The sequence below is a fragment of the Heterocephalus glaber genome, unplaced genomic scaffold, assembly GCF_053883595.1.
Source record: "Heterocephalus glaber isolate CG9 unplaced genomic scaffold, H.glaber_assembly_v1.0 deba00001608, whole genome shotgun sequence".
Lineage (NCBI taxonomy): Eukaryota > Metazoa > Chordata > Mammalia > Rodentia > Bathyergidae > Heterocephalus > Heterocephalus glaber.
The window spans coordinates 35861502-35875388 of NW_028258379.1; positions in this window are offsets into that span (position 1 = coordinate 35861502).

The following is a 13887-nucleotide window of genomic DNA, read 5'->3' on the forward strand; positions in this document are numbered from 1 at the left end:
AGACACAGTCACAGGCACTTCACCCTGACGACCTCTGTACACTGATCCCTTCCCAAGCGCCCCTCCTCTAAGCACTGTATTTGGGTTGATTTGCTCTCTCAATATCCTTATGACACAGTGGTGGGAATTACTGCACCACACATGCTCAGGGGCAAAGCATAGATGAAGCACGACCTTGCATCCTCACCATTGCCTCTTACAATTGATCACAGGCCTCCTCTCTTTGGGAACCTGTCCACTTGGGGCTGCCATCCCTCTCTGTTTCTTGGTAACTTCTGTGTTAATGCTGGACCAATCCATGTGTTTGTGGGAGGAATGAACCAATGTGGCCAGAGATCTCAAGCGCTGTTCTCTTCGCATCTTGAAGTATCACACAGAAGAGAACCTCCTTCACCTTAAAAAGCTTTCCACTGAAGAAGAATAATTAATTTGGAAATGAAAAGCATATATGGGAAGCAGTGCAAAAAAGAAAGGAGGATATATATTTGCAAACCATCAGCACACTTAAGGCTCTACACAACCATTTTACCGTTTAAGAGAGAAGCGGAACCACTATGCATATAATTGAATTTAAATGGTGAAAATAATATTCATTCTCGATATGCATTAGCGATACTATTTTAAAATTATTTCTAATACGAACACATTCTCTCCAGCCCTCATTCCACCCCCCCCCCTTTGCTCCTGCTCTTAGGCACAAATTACTGTTACTTTGGACTGAATAATGAATGAACATAGTCAGTGTCATTAACGACTAAGCGTAATATCGAACTGATGAGACCTCTTCTTGGGGAAGTTTTTTTCCCCCCTCCTTCCAGACATTCTTCAGCAAAGGATCACCGGCAAAATGATTTATATTCAACTGAGTTTCTAATTGAAAGATTATGGACCCGTGGAAATGTAGAGGAGCAAGGCTGGTATCCTAAGGAAATAAATAAATAAATAAATAAAGCAAATTTCTCCTCAGATAATCACGCTGGTGTATGTCAGGCTCTTGCTCGGAAGAGGAGCTTCCGTTTAGGGCTTATGCAAGTCTCACAGAGATAAGCCCTCAGCTTATTAGTCTCCACCGCCTCACTGGGAAAGGGTTTCCTCACACAGAGGTTAATTTTGCCCTATTAAGGTTGCTGGAGCGCGGCATGGCCCGACATCTATTTCCTGTCAGACACATGTTCGTGCAGATGTGAGGTTCATATAGATGAACATAGCCTTGGTGAGCAGCGTCCGCTTCCCAGGGGGAAGAGATCCCCAGGCAGCAGATGGGGCAGGTGGGTCTGGGACTTGAGGTGGAGGTTCGTGGAGAGCTGGGACACTGTGAGAGACATGGGCAGTGTGAGTCCAGCAGCTCACCTGTTTTTCTACCTGGCCAGCTGGACAGTGTGGCCACTCCCAGCCCTGGGCTTTTGTAGATCATCTGAAGGCTCCAGGTACTTATTTAACCCCAGAAGCAGTTTCGTGAAAAAGAGGCAAATCACACAATGCTAGAGGCTCAGTAAGTGAAGGGCAGTAATACCATCTTATTTCTTTCCCCTTTCTTTGTCGAGGTATTCTCTGAACTCACCCTTGGCCTAGTGCTAGTGGTCAGAACATGAGTAAGCGAGGACACGATTGGGGTCCAGGCAGATAGAGATCTGCTCTGGAGAACTGATGGGGTTAGAGGGAGGGAGGCAGGGAAACCATCCACACCCTCCCGTGGGAGCCTGAGCTCCAGAATTTGAGGGATGATCTTCAGGCAGATCCCACACCATATGGAAGGCTGCACCTGTGTGTGAACTGGGGCAGGGGGCACCAGAAGGAGGGACTCAAATACACAGGGCAGGCAATTCCAAAGGTGTCATTTCTGACACTTACCACAGGAGTGAATGGGCTGTCTCTCACCTGTGTGTTTTGTGTCCCAAGTTTAAGAGGGTTGAAATACAGACCCCTTCCATCATAGACTCAGAGTAAACAGTCACTCAGCCTGCTAGAAGCACCCATAGGAGTGGGGAACAACTGCAACGTGGGCCATCATGCTATGCTATTGCTTTGAGCAGGGGTGCAGGCCAAGGGTGAAAGCCAAAGCCAGAGCAATCAGGAGGGGTTCTGGGAGGTGGTGCTGGTATTTGGGCAGGAATTTGATAAATGAGCAGGACTTCACTTTATTCATTTATTCATCCAGTCTCTATGGCATCCACAGTGCACAGACCAAAGCAAACATTATAGGCTATCAGATGGATAAATTCAAGAGGACAAAGACCACCATCACACAAATAGTCAGAACAATCAGAAGAACCATCAATACAATGACAACATATAGGCTAAAATAACCAGCATTACTGAGCATTCTTACACTCCGGCAAGGGATACGCCCTCACCATGAGTGAGTGAGCACATCTTGAAGGCATTCACTAGATTTAAGGTCCTTTGTACAGTCTACTAAGAATCATGCCAAGTAGATGGCACACACCTGTGATCCCAGCACTCTGTGAGGCTGAGGCAGGAGGAATCCAAGTTTGAACTCAGGCTGGGCAATTTAGAGACTTAGTGAGAACTTATCTCAAAATAAAATGTAAAAAGTGGCTGGGATGCAGCTCAGTGCAAAAGCCCTGAGTTCAATCTCCACTACTACAAAGAAAAAAAATGAAAGAAAAAAAGAAAGAAAGAAAGAAGAAAAGAAAGAAATTTGATTTCTACCAAGCAGTCTAGTTGTCCAAACTAAATAAATGCTTGAGAAATGGAGAAAGAGCTCTCAGATGAATTTTTTTGCAGTTATTGTTGAAATAATTTTTTTAAAAACCCTCAAAATTGTTTCCTTTTTGCCTTTGCCACTGCAAGCTCTGGGAATAGTTCATCACTTAGTTGTCATTTCACCAGGTCCAAATAAATGTGCTCTCCTGTCTTTCTTAATGGATTTTAAATTTCTGGGACTGATTTCATTGTCTTATGGTACACAAGCCTTTCTGGGTCAAAGAAGGATGAACAGTTAGGAAGGATTTTCAAGTCAATTAACATATCTAGCTATAAGCAAGGTCATGGGTTGTCATCCTCACATTAGAGATCAGGAGACAAATAAAAAAAAGTTTCAGGGAACCTAGAGGCTGTCCGATTCGCTCTGTTTTTTCCACCTGGTGATTGTTTCATTGTATCACGTGGCCTTTTGCATATGAGAAATACATTATGCTTAAAGAATTTAAGCTTTCAGAAAGATGATCATTAAGCAGACATTGGTCGAATGGGCCATAGGCCACATTCTCCACTCAAAGTGTTATTTGCATTACTTGTATTGTTTTGTTCCTTCATCCTCACTGCATTTCCACAAGCTTTCTCTTGTGTATGGCCTTTGGTTTGTATGTTGACTTGGCTGTCGTGCTTAGGCATTCACTAAAACCTTGGTCTCTGCACAGCCATCTCACCCCCTCCTCCATGCTCAATTCAGATCCATGAATCCCTGACCACAGAACAAACACATCACAAGGCTACAGGTTTATGTAGAACACAAAGCTTCAAAATACACAAAGAAAGCATAGACAGACTAAAAGGAGAAAGAGACAAATTAACAATAGATGTCACCCTCTACTTTCAACACTTACAGAATACAAAGACTCAAAAAAATCAGTAAAAAAATGAACATTATCACCCAAACTGACCTGACTGATAGTTAGACTATAAACCACATTAACAATTTCATCAAGATAGCCTGCATACCAGTCTATAACTAAGTCTCAATGCTTTTGAAAAATAAATTAAATAAACATTAAAAGAACAAAACCGGTAAAATTCTGACACTAATATATTTATAAATTACTCATGGTTCAAAACACAAATCCTAATAGGTAAAAGAAAATATTCTGGATGGAATAGAAATGAAAACATTTTTGGTTAGCAAAATCACCTACAGCAGTGATGGCAAACCTAAAAAAGAAGAAAAAAAAAAGAAAAAAAAAGAAATGAAAACATTGCTTAAAAACTTTCAGTATCTTGTGAAAGAACTACCAAGGAAGATATTGAGAAGCTTAAATAATTATATTAAAGAGGGAAAAAAGATTTAAATTACTGACCTATGGTTTAAGTTACTGACCTATATTCAAAAGCTAGAAAAAGAACAAATTACAAGCTGAAATTGAAGAATAAAAATACTAAAAATAAAAGCAAGAAGGAATAGCATGGGATGCAGAAAAGCAAGGAGAAGATCAATGGAATCAAACATAGTTTCTTTGAAATGATCAATAACCTTTAAAGACACTGATTAAATTGATTAAGAAAAGAAGAGAGAAAACAACACCAGGAATGAGAGAAATTCCTGAAGACCTATGGCAGGATTGAAAGAGGAGGGGTCCTGAGGAAAGTAAAAAGGCAATAAAAGACCATAACCACAGGAAGATGCATCAATAAATTTGAGAACTAAGATTAAATGGACAAATTCCTTAAAATATTTAAGTTAGAAAAACTGAAATAAAAACAAATGGAAATGTTGAGTAGTACTATGTCTATTCAAGAAATTGATTTTGTATTAAAACTTTCCTAAAAAGAAAATTCTAGGCTCAGCATCACTGGTGCATTCTATCCTACACTTAAGGGATAAATAATACCAACCTCATGCAAACTCTTTCAAAAAATACAGTAGGAGACAACACTTCTGACTATAGGTAGAAATTCTTCAAAAACCATATTTTTCCCACAAGAAAAGAAACAAAAAATGATAGATCAATTTCCCTTACAATCATATCTGGAAGCATGATGGAAGCATCATTTAAAAAATTTAGCAAATCAAAAAGATTTTACATCATGACCAATTGAGTTTACTGCAAGGATGTAACACTGACTAGGCAGTGAAATAAAACAATTGCTATAATTCACCACCTTAACAGAACAAAGGAGAGAAATCACATGATCAAAAATAGATGAAGGAAGAGGCCCGCCAGGACAACAGTGGCTCAGCCAGAGGCCCACGGGGACAGCAGCCCAGCACAGGGATCCAGAACATCATTCTGAGCCCAGGAAATGGCTCAGTGGTGAGTAGTAAAGAGAAGGGCTCTTGGAGCTTTGTTGAGAATTGAAGCCCACTGGGAGAGCAGAATCACCTCAATAAAAATACAGCAGACTGCAGTGGGTGGTGTTATTGGGGACAACACCTCCTACCAGAACCAGACTTATTCTGGGGAAGGGTGGCTTGAATCTGCAGTAGAACTGTGCAGAGTTCAAACCCAAAGGAGGTCTGGAAACTCAATTCCAGCCTCGCAGCCAGAAATCAGCCTGAACTACAGTGGACTACAACTGGCTCACTGAGATCAGTTGACACAGATCTGAATGCCACTCATGCTTTCTGCCAGGGACAACAGAGACATGTCTCAAAGGGGACATTTTTTCCTTCTTTTCTTGTCTCCTTCATTTTTTCTTGTTCCTGTTTTTGTCCTGTTTTTTCTTGATTGTTCTTATTTTTATAGGAGTGAGAATACAGTTTCTGGTTTTTCTATTGCTGTCAGTTTGTTCTGTTCTTGTTTCTGTTCATTCCTTCTATCTTCACCAGTTTCCCAAAGTTCACATGATCTTCCTGTGTCCTCTAGCATTACTTCTAACTTTTCCCTCTCCTTCTATTTCTCTACCCCTTAACTCCTTCTAAATCTCCCCAGAGGGCAAATTTGCTATACTGAAGGGCTTATTTATTGTGAATATATTTATGGTTGGTTCCAGATTCTGATATATAACCAAAAGTCTGGTTCATGTGGTAAAAGGTGGTAGATTAATAGTTATCACAGTTTGCCATTTTCTAGGCTGTGTTTGATGTTATTGTCAATGCTTACTGTTTTACTTTGGCCATGGTGACATGATTGCTCTTGTCAGTTGTCCTTCCTGGTATAATAAGACTGAGATTACCTAAAGGCCATTACAGACTCAAAACCCAGAGGCCAACTAAACTTGGAAGACAATCCAAGAAGTAGCCATTTCTCTAAGGGTTCTAAATACTAGCAATAAAGATACTCTCACTAAGCATTTTCCAAGCAGTAACCCCAGAATTAAACCAAAAGCATTAAAACAATAACAAAAATAGAAATGTGAAGACACTTAAACAAAACTGCAAACCAAAATTCCAGATCACCAAAGGCAAATCCAAGGGGGCAATGAGATGGAACAATCTGAAACTCAACCACCTGGACTCCCTGAACTGGCAACATAAGAGGATCTGAAAAAAAAATCAAATCAGAAATAATTTCTCAGACAGCAGCAGAGATGGTGTCCATAGCGAAAGACATGATTAATATCTCTAGAGAAGACACAGATTTAAAAAAAAGAGTAATTCAGGAACATGATGGAATCCTAGCATAGGAAAAAATGGAATCTAAAAAACAAATTCAAACAGATATCCAGGAGATTAAAAACTCCATTGAAACTTTACACAATAGAATGAACCAATGTTAGGACAGAATATCAGATATAGAAGACATGATTGCAATTAGTGACAAGGAAAAGAATGACTTCTTAAAAGTAATAAGGGAATATGAGAAATCAATCCAGCAGCTGCTAGATGATGCAAAGAATAACAAGACTGATTGGAGTCAATGAAGAAGCAGGAGATAGTGTAAATGACATAAAAAAAAAACCTGTTCATAGAAGTAATGGCAGAAAACTTCCCAAGTAGGGGGAAAGAATTTGACATACAGATAAGTGAAGCATATAGGACTCCAACTAGCAGTGATAAAAAAATAGATACGTAGGCTTATAATAGTCAAGATTCCAGAAACCCAACAGAAGAAGAAAATATTACAATCAGTTAGAGAAAAGAAACAAATCACATACAAAGAAAAGCCCATCAGAATCACAGCAGACTTCTCAACACAAACCCTCAAGTCAAGAAGAGCCTGGAGTGAAAATTTTCAAGCCCTAAAAGGAAACAACTTCCAACCCAGATCAATGTACCCTGCAAAACTATCTTTTAAAATCAATGGAGAAATAAGATACTTTCATAACAAAGAACACCTGAGGGACTTCATGAATACCAAACCAGCACTTCAAAAATTTTTAAACAATATCCTAGGAAAACATAACGAGGGTCACAACTCCATGAAGTCCAACAGAATGAATCCATCAGGACAAGACAAGAAATTAAATGTGTGTGGGGGGGTCTAACAACAGAAAAAGATCATGACAAAGATAAGTCAGTACATATCAGTTATAACCGTAAATGTTAATGGTCTCAATTCACCAATCAAGAGAAATAGACTGGGAGAATGGGTCAAGAAGCAAGATCCAACAATACACTGCATACAAAAAACACATTTAATTAAAAAAGAACCACATAGAATGAAAGCTAAAGGATGGAAAACAATACTCCATATGACAGGAACTTGAAAGAAAGCATGAGAAGCTATTCTATTTGCAGACAAAGTGGATGTCAAACCAAGACTAATTAAGAGAGACAAGGTCACTACATCCTTGTAAAGGGAACAATCAAAGAGGAAGAGATTACAATCATAAATATATATGCACCACATACTCAACAGTATAAAACAAATATTAATGGACATGAAAAATCAAATTAGCACTAATGCAATAGTAGTGGGGGACCTCAATACCCCACTGTCACAACTAAATAAATTAACTAGATGAAATACAAACAATGAAATACTAGAACTCAATGAAACTCTTGAGAAAAATGGACTTAACAAATGTTTACAGAGTGTTCCACCCCACAAAATCAGAATACACATTCTTTTCATCTGCACATGGGTTTTTCTTCAAAGTAGATCACATACTTGGTCATATAACATGTTTAAGTAAATACGAAGAAATTGAAGTTATCCCCTGTATATTATCAGATCATAGTGTGATGAAATTGGATATCAAAAGCAAAAGAAACCACAAGAACTTCATAAACACATGGAAATTGAACCACACACTCCTGAACAACCAATGGGTCACAGAAGAAATTAAAGAAGAAATTAGACAGTTTCTACAATTTAAATGGCAATGACAATAAAACATATCAGAATGTATGGGACACAATGAAAGCAGTCTTACGAGGGAAATTCATAGCAGTGAATATCCATATTAGGAAAACAGAGCAAGCTCAAATAAATAACCTAATGCTGAACCTCAAACTTCTAGAAAAAGAACAGTAAGACAAACTCAAAGTTCATACAAGGGAGGAAATTATAAAGATCAGAGCAGAAATCAATGCTATGGAGAATAAGAGAACAATACAAAAAAATCAACGAAGTAAAGAGTTGCTTCTTCAAAAGAATAAGCAAAACTGAGAAACACTTAGCCAATCTTATCAAAAAAAGAAAAGGCCCAAATCCATGCAACTAGGAATGAAAAGGGTCAACAGAAAGCCAGATGATCATCAATATCTGCTTTAAGAACCTGTATGCCAATAAAATGCAAAACACAGAATAGGCAAATTTCTAGATATATGTGAATTATCAAAAATTCTAAAACACCCAATATCAATCAATGAAATTGAAAACATAATTAAAAACTTACCAACAAAGAAAAGCCTGGGTCCTGATGGCTTCAGTGCTGAATTCTACAGGAAATTTAGAGAAGACCTATTACTACTACCATTTAAACTCTTCAGTGAAATTGAAAGAGAAGAAATACTCCCAAATTCATTTCTGGAAGCAAGCATCACCTTGATCCCCAAAGCAGAGAAAGACTCAACTGAAAAAGAGAACTATAGGCCAATCTCCCTAATGAACACAGATGCAAAAATCCTCAGTAAGATACAGACAAACAGAATGTAGAAGATCATCAAGAAGATCATACACCCTGACCACGTGGGATTCATCACAGTGATGCAAGGATGGTTTAACATATGTAAATCAGAGTTGAAGACAAAACCCATATAATCATCTCAATAGATGCAGAAAAAGCATTTGACAAATTCCAACACCCATTCATGATAAAAACCCTACAGAAAATTGAAATAGATGATCTTTATCTCAACCTGATAAAAGCCATCTATGAAAAAGCAACAGGCAACATCATACTAAATAATCAAAAACTGAAATCCTTCACACTAAAATCAGGAACAAGACAAGGATGGCCACTGTCACCACGCCTCTTCAATATAGTTCTGGAAACATTAGCCATAGCAATTAGACAAGAGAAAGAAATAAAAGGAATAAAGATAGGAAAGGAAGAAGTTAAATTTTCGTTATTTGCAAATGACATGATACTCTGTACAGAAGACCCCAAGAACTCTACCAAAAGTCTTTTAGTCTTAATAACCAAATTCAGTAGAGTAGCTGGATACAAGGTCAACACACAAAAATCTATGGCCTTCCTGTACATGAACAACAGACTCACTGAGAGAGGAATCAGTGAAATAACTCCTTTCACAATAGCATCCAAAAACATGAAATACCTAGGAATCAACCTAATGAAAGAAATCAAAGACCTCCACTCTGAAAACGGCAGCACTCTGAAAAAAGAGATCAAAGAGGATATCACAAAATGGAAAGACAACCCTTGCTCCTGGGTAGGAAAAAGCAATATAGTGAAAATGGCCATATTTCGAAAACTGCTACTGAATGCAGTCCCAATTGAAATTCCAATAGTATATTTCACACAATTTGAGAAAAAAATTCAAAATTCATTTGGAACCAGAAGAGAACTAAAATAGCAAAAGCAATTCTAGGTAACAGACAAGCTGGGGTGTTTCACAATCCCCAACTTCAAACTATACTACCAAGCTACTGTGACAAAAACAGCATGGTACTGGCCAAAAAATAGACTCAAGAATCAGTGGAACAGATTAGAAGATGCAGAAACAACTCCAGACATACTCAGCCACTTCGTCTTTGACAAAGAAGCCAAACACCCTCACTGCAGGAAGGATAGCCTCTTTAATAAATGGTTCTGGAAAAACTGGGTTTCAACTTGCCAGAGATTAAACTAGACCTATATCTCTCATCATCGACTAAAGTAAAATTGAAATGGATCAAGGATCTAAATATTAAAACAGAAACATTAAACCAGCTGGAAGAGATGTTAGATGGAACTCATGAAGACATTAGCGTAGGAAAAGACTCCATGAACAAAACCTCAGTCACACATGAACTAGCAAAAAGAATCAACAACCGGGATCTCATCTTATTATAAAGCTTCTGCACAGCAAGAGAAACCACCAACAGAGTGAAGAGACAACCCACAATGGGAAAAAAATTTTACCAGCTCTTCCTCAGACAATGGTCTACTATCCAGAATATATAAAGAACTTAAAAAAAATCAGACCTCCCAAATTTAAAGACCCAATCCAAAAGTGGGCATCTGAAATGAACAGACATTTCTCAGACAAAGAAGTAGAAACAGCAAATAAACATACGAAAATATGTTCAACATCACTGGTCATCTGAGAGATGCAGACGAAAACAACACTGAGATTCCACCTCACTCCAGAAAGAATGGCTGCTATTAAGAAATCAACCAATAACAAATGCTGGCAGGGTTGTGGGGAAAAAGGAACCCTTCTCCACTGTTGCTGGGAGTGTAGACTGGTGCAACCACTGTGGAAATCAGTATGGAGATACCTCAAAAACTAGGATTAGAGATCCCATTTGGCCCAACTATTCCCGTACTGGGTATCTTCCCAAAAGAATTAAAATAATAATGCTACAGCAATATATGCATACCCATGCTTACAGCGGCACAGTTTGTAATAGCTAAAACTTGGAAACAGCCCAATAGCCCATGAACTAGTGACTGGAAAAAGAAAATGTGATTTTTTAAAAAATAAAATTGAGTACTACTCAGCCATAAAGAATTAGAAACTACAGACATTTATAGTTAAATGGATGCACATAGAGGCCATACTCTTAAGTGAAACAAATAGGACACCCATGTGTAAATACTGAATAGTTTCCCTGGTGTGAAATTGTAAATGAGGATCAAAATGTATAATAGATAATGTGAAATAGGAAGAAAAGGTCCAAAGGAGGAGGGGAAACGGGAGAGGTAAGAGAAAGGAAAGAAAAGAAAGGAAAAAATTTGAGAAAAGGACAAACAAACCAAACTCTTTGTAAATAGGGAGGGGTGGAGGGTTTGAAGGGAGGGCAGGGGGATGGGGAAAAAATAAGAAGCAAGATACATCATGCAAAGGTACAAATTCCCAATAATGAATTTGATTATACTGTCTACCTGAAATGTACCAATAAACTTAATAAAAAATAAATGAAGGATAAATGTTGAAGACATTTTGTACTTAGACATGATAAGAACTCTCAGCAAATAAGGTGAAAAAAAGAAACTTTTTCCAACAAATAAAAGACAGCTATGAAAAACTTATAGCTAACATCATATTTCAGGTAAAATAGTTAAGGTTCTTTTTTGAAGAATGAGAACTAGGCTAAGATGTCCATTTTTACTATTTTATTCAACATGATGCTAGAATTTCTAAGTCAGACTAATAAGGCAAGAGAAAAATCTGAAATGGCATATAAGATTAGAAATGAAGAAGTAAAAATTATGTATGTTGATTATCCAAAGGACCCAACCAAAACAAAATTCTAAAAATAAAATGAATTTAACAAGATCACAAAGGAAGAAGTTCAATATGCCGAAATTAATTTTACATCATAGAAGTGAACAATGGAAAATGAAATTTTCAAGATTCCATTAGCAACAGCAGAAAACATGGAATACTTAGGAAAAATTTGGATCAAATAGAAACAAAACATGTGTGCTGAAATCTACAAAATACCGAGAGGAAAAATTAGATGATCAAAATATAGAGGGATACACTGAGCTCGTGGATTGGAAAAATTAATATTTTGTTTGTTTTCTTTTGTTTTCATTTTTTTGGTACCAGGGATCGAACTTGGGACCTTGAACTTGTGAGGCGGGTGGCAGAACCACTGAGCTAAATCCCTGGCCCAGAACAATTAATATTTTGGAGACTGGCTGGTTGTGCTTCAGGAAAGCCTTCTGGACTGATGGCAGGTAGTGGATTGCAGTTGGGGTGGGCACATACATTTCTCAAAACTCACCAAAATACATAATTATGATTCCATCACATGCAAATTATCACCTGGGCATTGTTTCTTCCCATATCATCATACACAACTTAAAATCTGGAGGCTGAGTAACTGTGCTTTTGCTTCCCATGTGGCTTCCAAAACATGTTCTTCACTCCACATTAAAAATCTTTGAAGTCCACATGATCAGATTTTGCTGTCATCCTCCCTCTTGCTGTCATTTATTAATGACCCATTATTAATAATGACTTATTTTAGGAGTTGACACCAGCATTCTTAATAATGTCACCATCCATGCTGCTTACCTGTTGTTATGGCCTATATCTAGGTGTCCCCCTAAAGCCCCATAAAGTCATAGAGGAGGCTTTGAAGAGGAGGCTGGATCACAGGTGTGTGATAGTGGATTATGGGTGTGTAATAACTGGATTAGTCCACTCACTGCTTTAGCATAGTTGTGTTTAATGTGATCTCTGAAGAGGGAAGCCCCACCCTGAGTGTGGGTGGCATCAACCAATAGGTTTGTAGCCTGGATGGAATATAAAGGGAAAGAGAGAAGGACGTCTGCTGTTTGCTGCCTCCTGCCTCCTCTGCCATGGACTGTTTCTCCTCTGTGTTGCCCCACTGCCATGCTGCCCTGTCTTGGAGCCAGCTGACTATGGGCTGAAACCTCTACAGACTGAGTTGAAATAAACCTTTCCTACCTTAACTTGTGGGTGTTGGGTATTTTGTCCCAGCAACAAGAAAGTAATTGAAACAATAACTATGGCCAAAGCGTCTTATCCCTTGCACATGCAACTTTAGGGTGGGGCCAGTATGACTTGGAAACTTAGTAGAAATAAGAATCTTCAGCTTCCTATTGAGTCATAAGCTCTCCAACAGCCGTGTCGGGCAGTCAGTCTGTGTTTTAACGAGCACGCCGTTCCTCATGGGACTCCAGTGCCTGCTGAAGTCTAGGAAAGATGGACTACTGTAAGGAACTTGCCCTTCATTTATCTCCAGTGTCTACACACATAGTCCTGTCTTTCAGTCGTTATCTTCAATAGATTTTCCTCCTTTGAAACTCAGGTTCAAGCCACTCAACTCACTCTAACTATACCACCTACATACAGTTCACTCCACCTTTCCCGGTGGAGAAATTCCGCAGCCCCGTGGAGAACTCCAGTCCTTTGATTCCATCACTTTCTAAATGTCTGCCATCTGTGGTAGTCACCAAAGCTCTGCCAACAATTTGTGAATATTCCTCTTCCTGCAATGTGATAAAACTGTTACTTCACCATTTGTGAAATGAGGTGATTCTTTGTGATTTGCTCAGGGAAATGAAATGCAAGCAGAAGTGGCATGTGGCATTCTAATTGTCAGTGCAAGTCCCTGATCCCGCCCCTCCTGTGAGAATGAATGAATGTGGAAGCCGATATTGTGATAAAGCCTTCATCAGCTGGTCCCTGAATGACCACAGAGAACAGGGCCACTTTCAAACTCTGTAAAACATAAACTTTTGTTGTGACAAGTCATTGAGGGGGGATGGCCTTGCTCCTTTGGGCAGCATGAGTCAGCCTCTTCCGATGGCTACAGCTTCCCACAATCTCCACTTTCTCCAACCATGACCTCGAGCAGCCCTTGAAAACGCCATCCTTCTCTTGCCCATTCTCCACTGATCAGAGCCCTTAGCAACTCACTTCCCCTCCAAACTTGGCTCCTCAGGAGGGCTCTTCAGCGAGACAGACACCGAGGGTGTGCACACATCCAAAGGAATTTATTTTACGACATTGGGTCATGCAATTTTAGACACTGGCAAGACCAAAACCTGCATAATACACTAGCAGGTGAGAGATGGCTTTTCTGTTTTAAAGCTTCAGATGATTAAATGAGGCCACCACCCATTCGGAAGGGTCATCTGCCGTACCCATCTATCAACTCGAATATTGATTTCATCTAC